Raw genomic sequence first — 9,084 nt, 5'->3', positions numbered from 1 at the left:
TCTTTGCGTGTTGCCACACACGCACTCGCTGACTACTTATGCGTGTATGTCTCTCGATGGGTACGAAACCCTCCAGAGCTACACATCGCCGACTACTTTATGCGCACCGCGCATCCTCTTTGTCGCATGACGACTTCTTTGTCTTCTCTTAACGGTTGCTAAAGTACTCGGGTAGCACACGCCTTAATCCGTGAAACCTCGACTCTTCTGTAAGCCTATGCTCCTACGCGTGCATGCGGCAAAGTTCCCTATGCTATGGTCTACGGCCATCAGGGATCAGGTGATTAAACGTAACAGGCTAACTGCCCGGGGAAATTACATGGCCTAGCAAGAGCAAGACGCGAAATTTTTACACCGAATAAATTTTGGTTCCTTCATATTATTACTGAGTACTACTCGGTATCTTCGCATTATGCTACATAATGTATGCATTGTCTTTTTTCAGATCAAGCTTCGGCAACAACCCTCCAGGCAGCAGGGCGTGCCATCACAGTTCCGCTAGTTCCCAGGCTTGGGGGCTGGGTGATGCGCACTACTCGACATGGTTCCTTTGGCTCTCCTGGCTCGTAAGCTCGGGGGCTGGACGCCGCAAAACTACTCGAAGATGACTCATATGAAGACTAAGAGTGCAGAAGAAACCTTAAGTCACCGCGCGGTTAAATAAATCAGCGGGAGGCTTAATTTCACTATGCAGAAGGCGAAGAGTTTTTTTTTCGGAATTTCAGAGTAATACTGCATGCCACGACTTTCGGATCCTTATCTCCAAATTTGTGGGATTTGGATTCAAGGCTCGGGGGCTGTGAGACACGTGGCATCGACTACTTATTTTTCGAAAGTACTCGAAGGATAAGAAGAAAAGACTCAAGACTAGTTTGACCCTCAGCTTGATTCTTCGATTCAACCTAAGGCTCGGGGGCTACTCCATATGGAGTGCGATTTTTAAATCGCACACCATGACAAAAATTCGGGGCATGAGCACCTCATAGCTTCGATGCAGTCAAGCAAGTACTCGAAGAAGGTTTTCAAGATGAAGCTCCAGAAGAAGTCGAAGAAGCTCCAGAAGAAGTCGAAGACTGCTTTGAAAGCACTCGATAAGCCTGCAGTACTCAGCTACGAAGAGCTCGGGGGCTTGTCAGACCCGGGGCCACCGGGCTGGGCACATAACGTAGTTTAAAGAGGTCTAAGAGATTAAGTTCGTCTTATCTCTTATTCATTTTGTTTATCTCTTGTTTATCCCGTTTAAATAGGAGATAGAGCTAACCAACATGGAGGGGATCTACTCGAGATATGTTCTGGTATGATTCCCCAGCGGAGGTTGGTTAGCATCCTTGTAACTCTAGCCTCTCGGGTATATAAGGGAGGTCAGGGACCCCTCTCAAAACAGAAGATCACTAGGTCATTCTACACCAAAGGCAATACAAACCACCATACAGGACGTAGGGTGTTACGCATCTTGCGGCCCGAACCTGTCTAAGCTTTGTGTTCCTTGCACCTTCGAGTTCCTGATCTCGACGTTCCTTCACCCAAAACTTACCACCTTGGGTATATCCCACGGTGGGCAGCCGGTTAAACACCGACAGGGAGATGATCGGAGCAGGGAAAATTGAGTGAACAAGAGGTGCGCAAATGCCAGGGCATGTGCTAGAGAAGCTAGAGGAAGCGCTCAGGGTCCAGAAGAGGATGTGCTTGTGCGCAAGTAGGAGCTGGCGCCTCGGCGGCGCGCGTGGCGACCACGGCGAAGCTCGGGCAGAGGCAATGCGATGCGGAGGATGCAAGGACGGGCCAGCACGGGGTCGGGAGGGCGGCGGCAAGGTGGGGTAATGACGCGTGGAATCGCCGGGAGCAGGAGGTGGCGCTGGAGTCATTGCGACGACGAGCGGCGGCGAAGCACGGCTCGGGCAGGCAGTCGAGCGGCGTGTCCCGGCGGGGAAAAGCCACCGTAAGGTCGTGAAGCGCCGGGGCAGAGGCTGGGCGACATGTGGACGGGCGCAGAGCGGTGCTGGGGTGGCAGGGGCGGCGCACATGGCCGGGACAGTGGCGGCGGCGCGCGGCAGAGAAGCAGAGGAGAGGGGGAGAGAGGTAGACGAAGAGGGACCCGGTTGTAATTTCCAGAAAAGATAGGGACTCCACTGTAATGCTTAAATAACTTTCAGACCAAAAGCAAAAGTGTATGGTTTTTCAAAATGTACAACTTTGCTTTAAGGCTTATTTGCAGAAGAGCCAAGGATGTGTAATTAATTTGAAACTTAACAAGATTTCCAAACTTTACATAAATCCTATTTTAAAACTACACTACACATATATCCTATGTGTAGTTTCACCTAGATTTGCAATTTAAACACAAGTTTTTGACTTTTGCAAAACAACCCTCATACATTTAAATTCTACCCCCCATACTTACCCATTTAGCACTAAAGGACCTTTATTAAAATATAATTATATAAACAACCATTTTTCCTTAGCATTTAAATTTTTAAACATACTTTTACCACATTTTGCACACAACATCATACTAAAAGTCTAAGGTGCGACCATGCTAAATACCTGAGTGTCACAGGAACCGTCCCCGGCTGGCAGTGACACTCCTGAGTGACACCAAGCTTTGGGCTGAGCATGGTGTCAACCTTCGCGACGTGTGTAGTCGTGAGTTTATCTTTCTTCAGCTGTGAACCTGGACAAGCTGTTTAGCTTGTCATTTTAAACACTATTTGTATAAGTTTACATTAAGTTTGAAAAAGGTTTGTAATAATATTTGGGTTTCTGTAAATTAAAAGTTGATGAGCTATGCTGCGATTGTGAACTCGCATTCGTGCGAGGTAAACCTGCTTCGATCCTGTTGAACCGTGGTTGTATCGGGCAGAGACCCAACAGACCAATGAGTTGTTCCGTTTGAAGTGCGTTGAGTTACTATCGGCTGTATAGCGATGACTAGCGCACTTGAGCCGGAATAATTCAGGCGGTTCTGCCACAAGTACGTTCAAACGCTTAACCACCACTACCACACACTACAGCCTTAGCATTTTTCTCTACTTAGACGGGGCCTCAACCATGAGCATCGTACCACAGCCCCGCCCATCGACCTTATAGTTGCAGTATGTGGTAAAACATTCAACTCCTATAATTCTCGCGAGCGGCAGGAAACCACTCGACTTTTACCGAACCTAATAGCACACCATCTACTCGAACTTCCAGTTCTAGTATTCATTACATAGGTGCCAAGGATCATGCAGCTAGGGTTCCAATCAACTCGTATGAACTTAAATGCACAAGTAAAAAGGAACAGTAGTTGCATAAATTGAAACAGTAGGATCATGCACCGGGGCTTGCCTTCTTTGGCAAAACTAGTCGGGGGTTCTTCTGAACTTTGGTTCGGGTCTTCAGATACTTCAGTTAGATTAACTTGAGCTTCACGTTGCTCACTCTCAGACTCGGGCACCAGATAGTAGGTTCCATCGGCGAGAGTTGTTGATTCGATATGGATACATATGTATGAGTGGTTTTAAAGGTACAAGATAAGTAACTATCTCACTATAAAGTAGTCATTCAACAAAACTCAAGTTAAGTAGTCAAACACTTCATTTTTTTCCTTGGGCAGTCATTTATCGAGTACTTATCTAGATTAACTGACTTTATTAAGTAAGTGAGTGGTTTTGCCATGTCGTAAACGGACATTTTCAACAGTAAGCATGGGTTAAACAAAACTACTCGTAGAGGCAGTTTCTAGGGTTGAGATTTTTATGCAGAGCACGTTACTTAAGTGCAAACTCACTGTAAAATTTTTAGCCATTTTCATTCAGCAGGTTAATCATGAAAAATACATTAAACATCTACTGCTAGGATCAAGATCTATTTGTCCAGAACAAACCGTGCAAGAACTGGTGCTCAACATTTTACTAAACAAACTTACTTGCATGAGTAGGCTACTGTAAATTTTGTAGATTTTTCCTATGTAAGAATCAGAGGCTAAAATTCTAGTTTAACTGGATTCAGTGCATGAAATTTTTATGAAAGACTTCACTCTTAGTACTGAAGCTACCATCAAAAACTCACGAGCAGTTCTTTCCTGAAACTCTTGGAACAATTAAAAGACATTTAAAATTGATTTAAATCTATAGCTAAAATTAAGTGGAAACAGTCCAAGATCCTTTCACAAAGTTGTAGATCTTAACTTAAGGAGTCCAGAACATCTTAGTTTGTATTTTTAGGATTTTTCTGTGAGTTGTTTTGCATTTTCAAAGTTCATAGATTGGTTTTCAAAATTCGAGTTTCTGGTTTACAAATGAGTCACTGAGATTTTACGGAAATCTCCTCGAAAAAATTGAAATCGAAGCAAAATGATCCTATGTGCAGTGGAACGGCGGCGGCCGGCCAAATTTTGGCGACAAGGGTCAACGGTGGTGAGGGGTGAAGGTTGGAGAGGCTATAGGTGTAACACCCTAATTCTCAAATTAGAAACTTAAATAAATATTGCTAGAATTCTCTTAGGACTCATAAGGTTTTATTTCCTCATTTTGATTTTTAGAGCATTTACCGTGGATTAAAAGAAATTTAATAAACTATAAAAAGAAATATAAGGAACTATAGGATTTTGTGCATTTCATGCCCCCTTGCATTGTTTTATTCTTTGTCTTCCATTTGAATTCAAATTTCAAATAAAATTAAAATGCATTTGAATGCATTTCTTTTTTTCTCTTATCTCCTAGTTGGGTCGGCCCACTCTTCTTTCTCTTTTTCCCTCTCCCATTTTTCCTTGTGGCCCGGCCCGAGCTGGCCTTTCCCTTCTCCTCTCACTCGCGGCCCAGCCTTCTCCCCTCTTCTTTTGCCTCCGCGCGGCCAGCTGCCTCCCTGGCCCACCTTCTCCGCGCAGCCCGCTCTTCTCTCCTTCTCCTCCTTCTTCCGCTGATAGCTGGGGCCCACCCGCTAGGGTTGTCCCCGACCTCGAGCCAGGCTCGGGCTCGGGGCCGAGTCCGCCCCGGCACCATCTTGCCCGCGCGCCGCCTCGGGCCCGCACGCCCAGGAGCCGCAGCCGCCTCTATTTAAGCGCCCCGTACCATAGCTCCTCGTCCCCAAGCCACACCTGCCACCTCCGCTCGCGAAACCCTAGCGCCGAAGCTTCCGCCGCCGCCATTGCCGCCGTATTTCTGGAACTCACCGCGCTGCCCCTCCGCCACTCTCAGCCATCGAACAAGCACCGCAGGAGCACCGCGGTGGGGTAAGGATACTCGCCCGCCGTTTCCCTCCCTCTCCCTTGCTTCCCCGCGGCTGCACGACCTCGCCGTCGATCCCGAGCCGCCGCTCGCCGTCGTGCCGCCGCTCCGGCTGATACCGCCACCCCGAAGCCCTTAGTTCGATTCCCTGTGACGCCCGCTTTCTCCCAGTGTAGTCCCCACTTGAAACCGAGGCCGAGGGTGCGTTAACACGTTTTCCCCGGCGATGCGCCGCCGCCCGCCGCCGCACCAACCCGCCGTCGGCGTTTAGCGCCGCCCCCCCGCATCGCCCTCGCATTCCAGCCGTCAGATCTAGATCCAACGGGTTAGATTAGATCTAACCCAAGTCAATAGATCCAGATACTGGTCAACCCGTGGTCATTTTACATTTTAGCCCTTGAGTTTTGTAGAAATCAACCCGCAGTCCACGGTAGTTCAACAATATTCACGAATAGATCCTTTTTCTTCTGATTAGGCCCCTGACTTTTTCACAATCTAACCCCTAGATCTAAGGTTTAATTATGATCTAGCCCTCAGTTTCTTTGGTCAGAGCCCTTTTTGTTTCAAATCTTCTACAAATAAGCCCCTAGAATCATGTTTTAGCCCTAATTTCTTTGTTTCAACTCCTTTTTCATCGATTCTTGCGCTCACACGAACCTTACGACATATGCAGTGCCTCGGTTTCTTTGGTCAGAGCCAGTTTAGTTTCAAATCTTCTACAAATAAGCCCCGAGAATCATATTTTAGCCGTAATTTCTCCATTTTAACTTCGTTTTCATCGATTTTTGCGCTCACGCGAACCTTACGACATATGCGGTAGCTTTATTACATTATTTTGCTCTGTTTATATTGACTGGTTTACTATTTCTTATTATTGTATTTGTTTTCTTTTATGTACTTATGTGTTACGATAGACGGTACACAGTTCGAGGGTCCGCAAGAGCCAAGCTTTGAAGACGTTCCCGAGCAGCAGCAGTTCATTGACGAAGGCAAGTGGTCCTTGATCATACTTCAGTCCCAATAACATTATAGATACACACATTTACTTTATATGCATGCATGTGTCTAGAATTTGATAGATTCCAAATTAAGGATATGCCTAGTTTCTATTGAATTTTCTTGATTAAACCTGGGTTATTACATTTATGTTGTAGGTACGCTAGTTGCTTTTACTTAGATTTTGGTTGGATAACTGAAAATCATGCTACACTGGTTTACATATGTTATGGAATACCTTATTGATGATAATTAAGATCATTGCATTAATTGGAACATGGAGAACCACCTAGGAAAACAGTGCAACCACAATACTACATGGCTCTGGTCTTGGCTGATTAATTTGAAACTTTAGCTTATGATAATCTTACCGAAAGGGCAAGAGGGGTTGCATCGTCGGGGTATAGCTTGGTCCTCTTGAGGCATATTGATATATGTGGTCCTTGGCTAAGGCGTTTCCTCAGTAGGGAGGGTTATGACCGCTTTGGCTTGAAACCTTAGCAGATTCTCATAAGTTAGGGAATCTTTGTAAAGGCCTCATAGTGAATCCCCGCCACTTACCTTGGAAGTATTTAAGAGCCTTGCAAACCCAGACGTCAAGGGAAACACAAATTGTTAATAAAGTGTACAACCTCTGCAGAGTGAAAACTGATATATCAGTCGTGCTCACGGTTAAGAGCAGCTTGGACACTCACATGATAATTAAACCTAAAGATGATCTAAATCGAGGTTCTTCATCTATTTATTTATGTTGATGTATCTTATCCCTTAATTATTTAAGGGTTGGTATATACTTACACTTAGTTAAGCTTGCTTAATAAAACTTGATCAACTAAAAATGCTTATCGCAGACAAACCATGTCAGCTTTTCCTTGATTATAGCCTTGCATATCATATAATTTACTCCACTTGCTGAGTACCAACCATAAGTGTACTCACACTGGCCTTATTAAAAACAAATACTGCTCAGAACAAGACAACTGTCTCGAGTTCCCTAAAGATTTCGAAGAATACTAGGCGTATGTCTCCCAGTCATTTGCCTGTGAATTCGAAGTCCGCTGCTAGTTATAAACATTTATTTATTTGCTTAAGATTAAGACTGTCGATCATGTAATAAAGTACTGTTATACTCTATTTTGTTAATGCATTGTTTCGGGTATACACTTATGAAGTCTATTGTATGTGCAGAACTTGATCCTGGCGCACATATGGGATGCAATCGGTTACCTTTACTAAATCGGATGTGACAAGAGGGGAACAAACCGCACCTGTTCATGGCCTTGGGTGGGGAAGTGGTGGACCGAGGTGGCTTGCCGGCGGTGGTACAGAGCCGACGGTAGGTGCGGGTGGTGGCGGCGGCCCTCCGGTGAGGAAGAGGGCGCGGGGACAGGCCGTGCAGCTTCGGTGTGAGGCAGAGAAGGTGATGGGAGGGTTGGTTTGGGCAATACGGGGGCGGAGCCGTGCATCCATGTGCGGGTGATGGATTGCTGGAGTTGAGGTTGGGCCGGCGAGCTGAGGGGCCTCGGGTAGGGCTTTTATAGGCGCGAGAGGGAATATGGCGGCCTGGGCACGAGCTGCTGGGGAAGGCACGACCAGGGGGCAAAATTGGGGGCGTGGCTGCCTTGTTGTCACTAGCGGGGCTCGTCGTGGCACTAGCAGCGCCCGCGGCAGAAGAATGCCGCTGCGTGGAGGCTTCTTGAGGGGGAAGAGCGAGATTTTATGGGCCAGTGGCGATTTTCCAGGGTGATGGCAAGCCCACATGGCCGGGCGGCCTCAGTTGCGCCGGGGTGCACCGGCCAGCTGGCCTGCTGGTGATGGAACAGGACAGAAGGAGGAGAGAGAAGGGAGAAAGTGATGGGACTTAAGCGCCAGTAGCAAAAACAGCAGGGGCCTAGGTGAAAAAGAAGCTAAAACTCATGCTTCCTAAGGTCAAATCAAAAACATTTGAATACCATTTTTGCTCAACGTTTCAAGATATATACTTTCTCTTTTATGACTATGTTCATTTGTGCAATGTATAAAAAGTTATTTTGAATTTCCAAAACCTAGTATTTAAAAGATATGTCATTTCATGTGAATTTTTGCACTTTTAGCCCTTGAGTTCAACTAGACTTTTGTTTCTCTTGTTATGACAGATGTGTCATTAAAGTTTTAGAGTCATTTGTGATCAACTTCGAAAGTTACAAGGGTTTGTTTGCAACGGTTCACATGTATATGCATATATACACATACATATATATATTTGCTTGAAAGGTAGATTTTGATAGGTTGTTTTATATTTTCTTGCTTTTTTGTGCTTGATTTTATGTTATTGATCTTTGTTCAATGATTTCATACAGACCAACATAACGAGGGGCTAACTTTACTTTTACTCCAAATTGTTGCACACCCTTGGTTCGTGAAACCCGAAGGTAGACATGATCACCAACGTCGAATTTCAAGGGTTTTCGCCTCTTGTCAAAATAGCTCTTTTGTCTAGATTGGGCTGCTTTAAGTTTTTCTTGTATAACCTTCACTTTTTCTTCTACCTCAACTACCAAGTTTGGTCCAAAGATTTTGCGCTCTTCAGTTTGTGACCAGCTCAAAGCAGTTCGACACCTTCGACCATATAATGCCTGGAATAGTGCCATTTTTAAGCTTGTTTGATAGCTGTTGTTATATGAGAACAATGCTAAAGATAAGTATTTGTCCCAATTCTTATCATAATGAATGAGACAAGCTCTAAGCATGTCTTCAAGAATTTGATTTACTCTTTCAGTTTGGCCGTCGGTCTAAGGATAATAAGCTGAGCTTCGGATTAGTTTGGTACTAAGAGATTCTTGCAATTGTTCCCAAAAGCGTGCTATGAACTGAGTGCCACGATCAGAAATAATTATCTTTG

The sequence above is a fragment of the Panicum hallii genome, chromosome 9 (genome assembly GCF_002211085.1).
Source record: "Panicum hallii strain FIL2 chromosome 9, PHallii_v3.1, whole genome shotgun sequence".
Lineage (NCBI taxonomy): Eukaryota > Viridiplantae > Streptophyta > Magnoliopsida > Poales > Poaceae > Panicum > Panicum hallii.
This window is presented reverse-complemented; position numbering follows the sequence as displayed.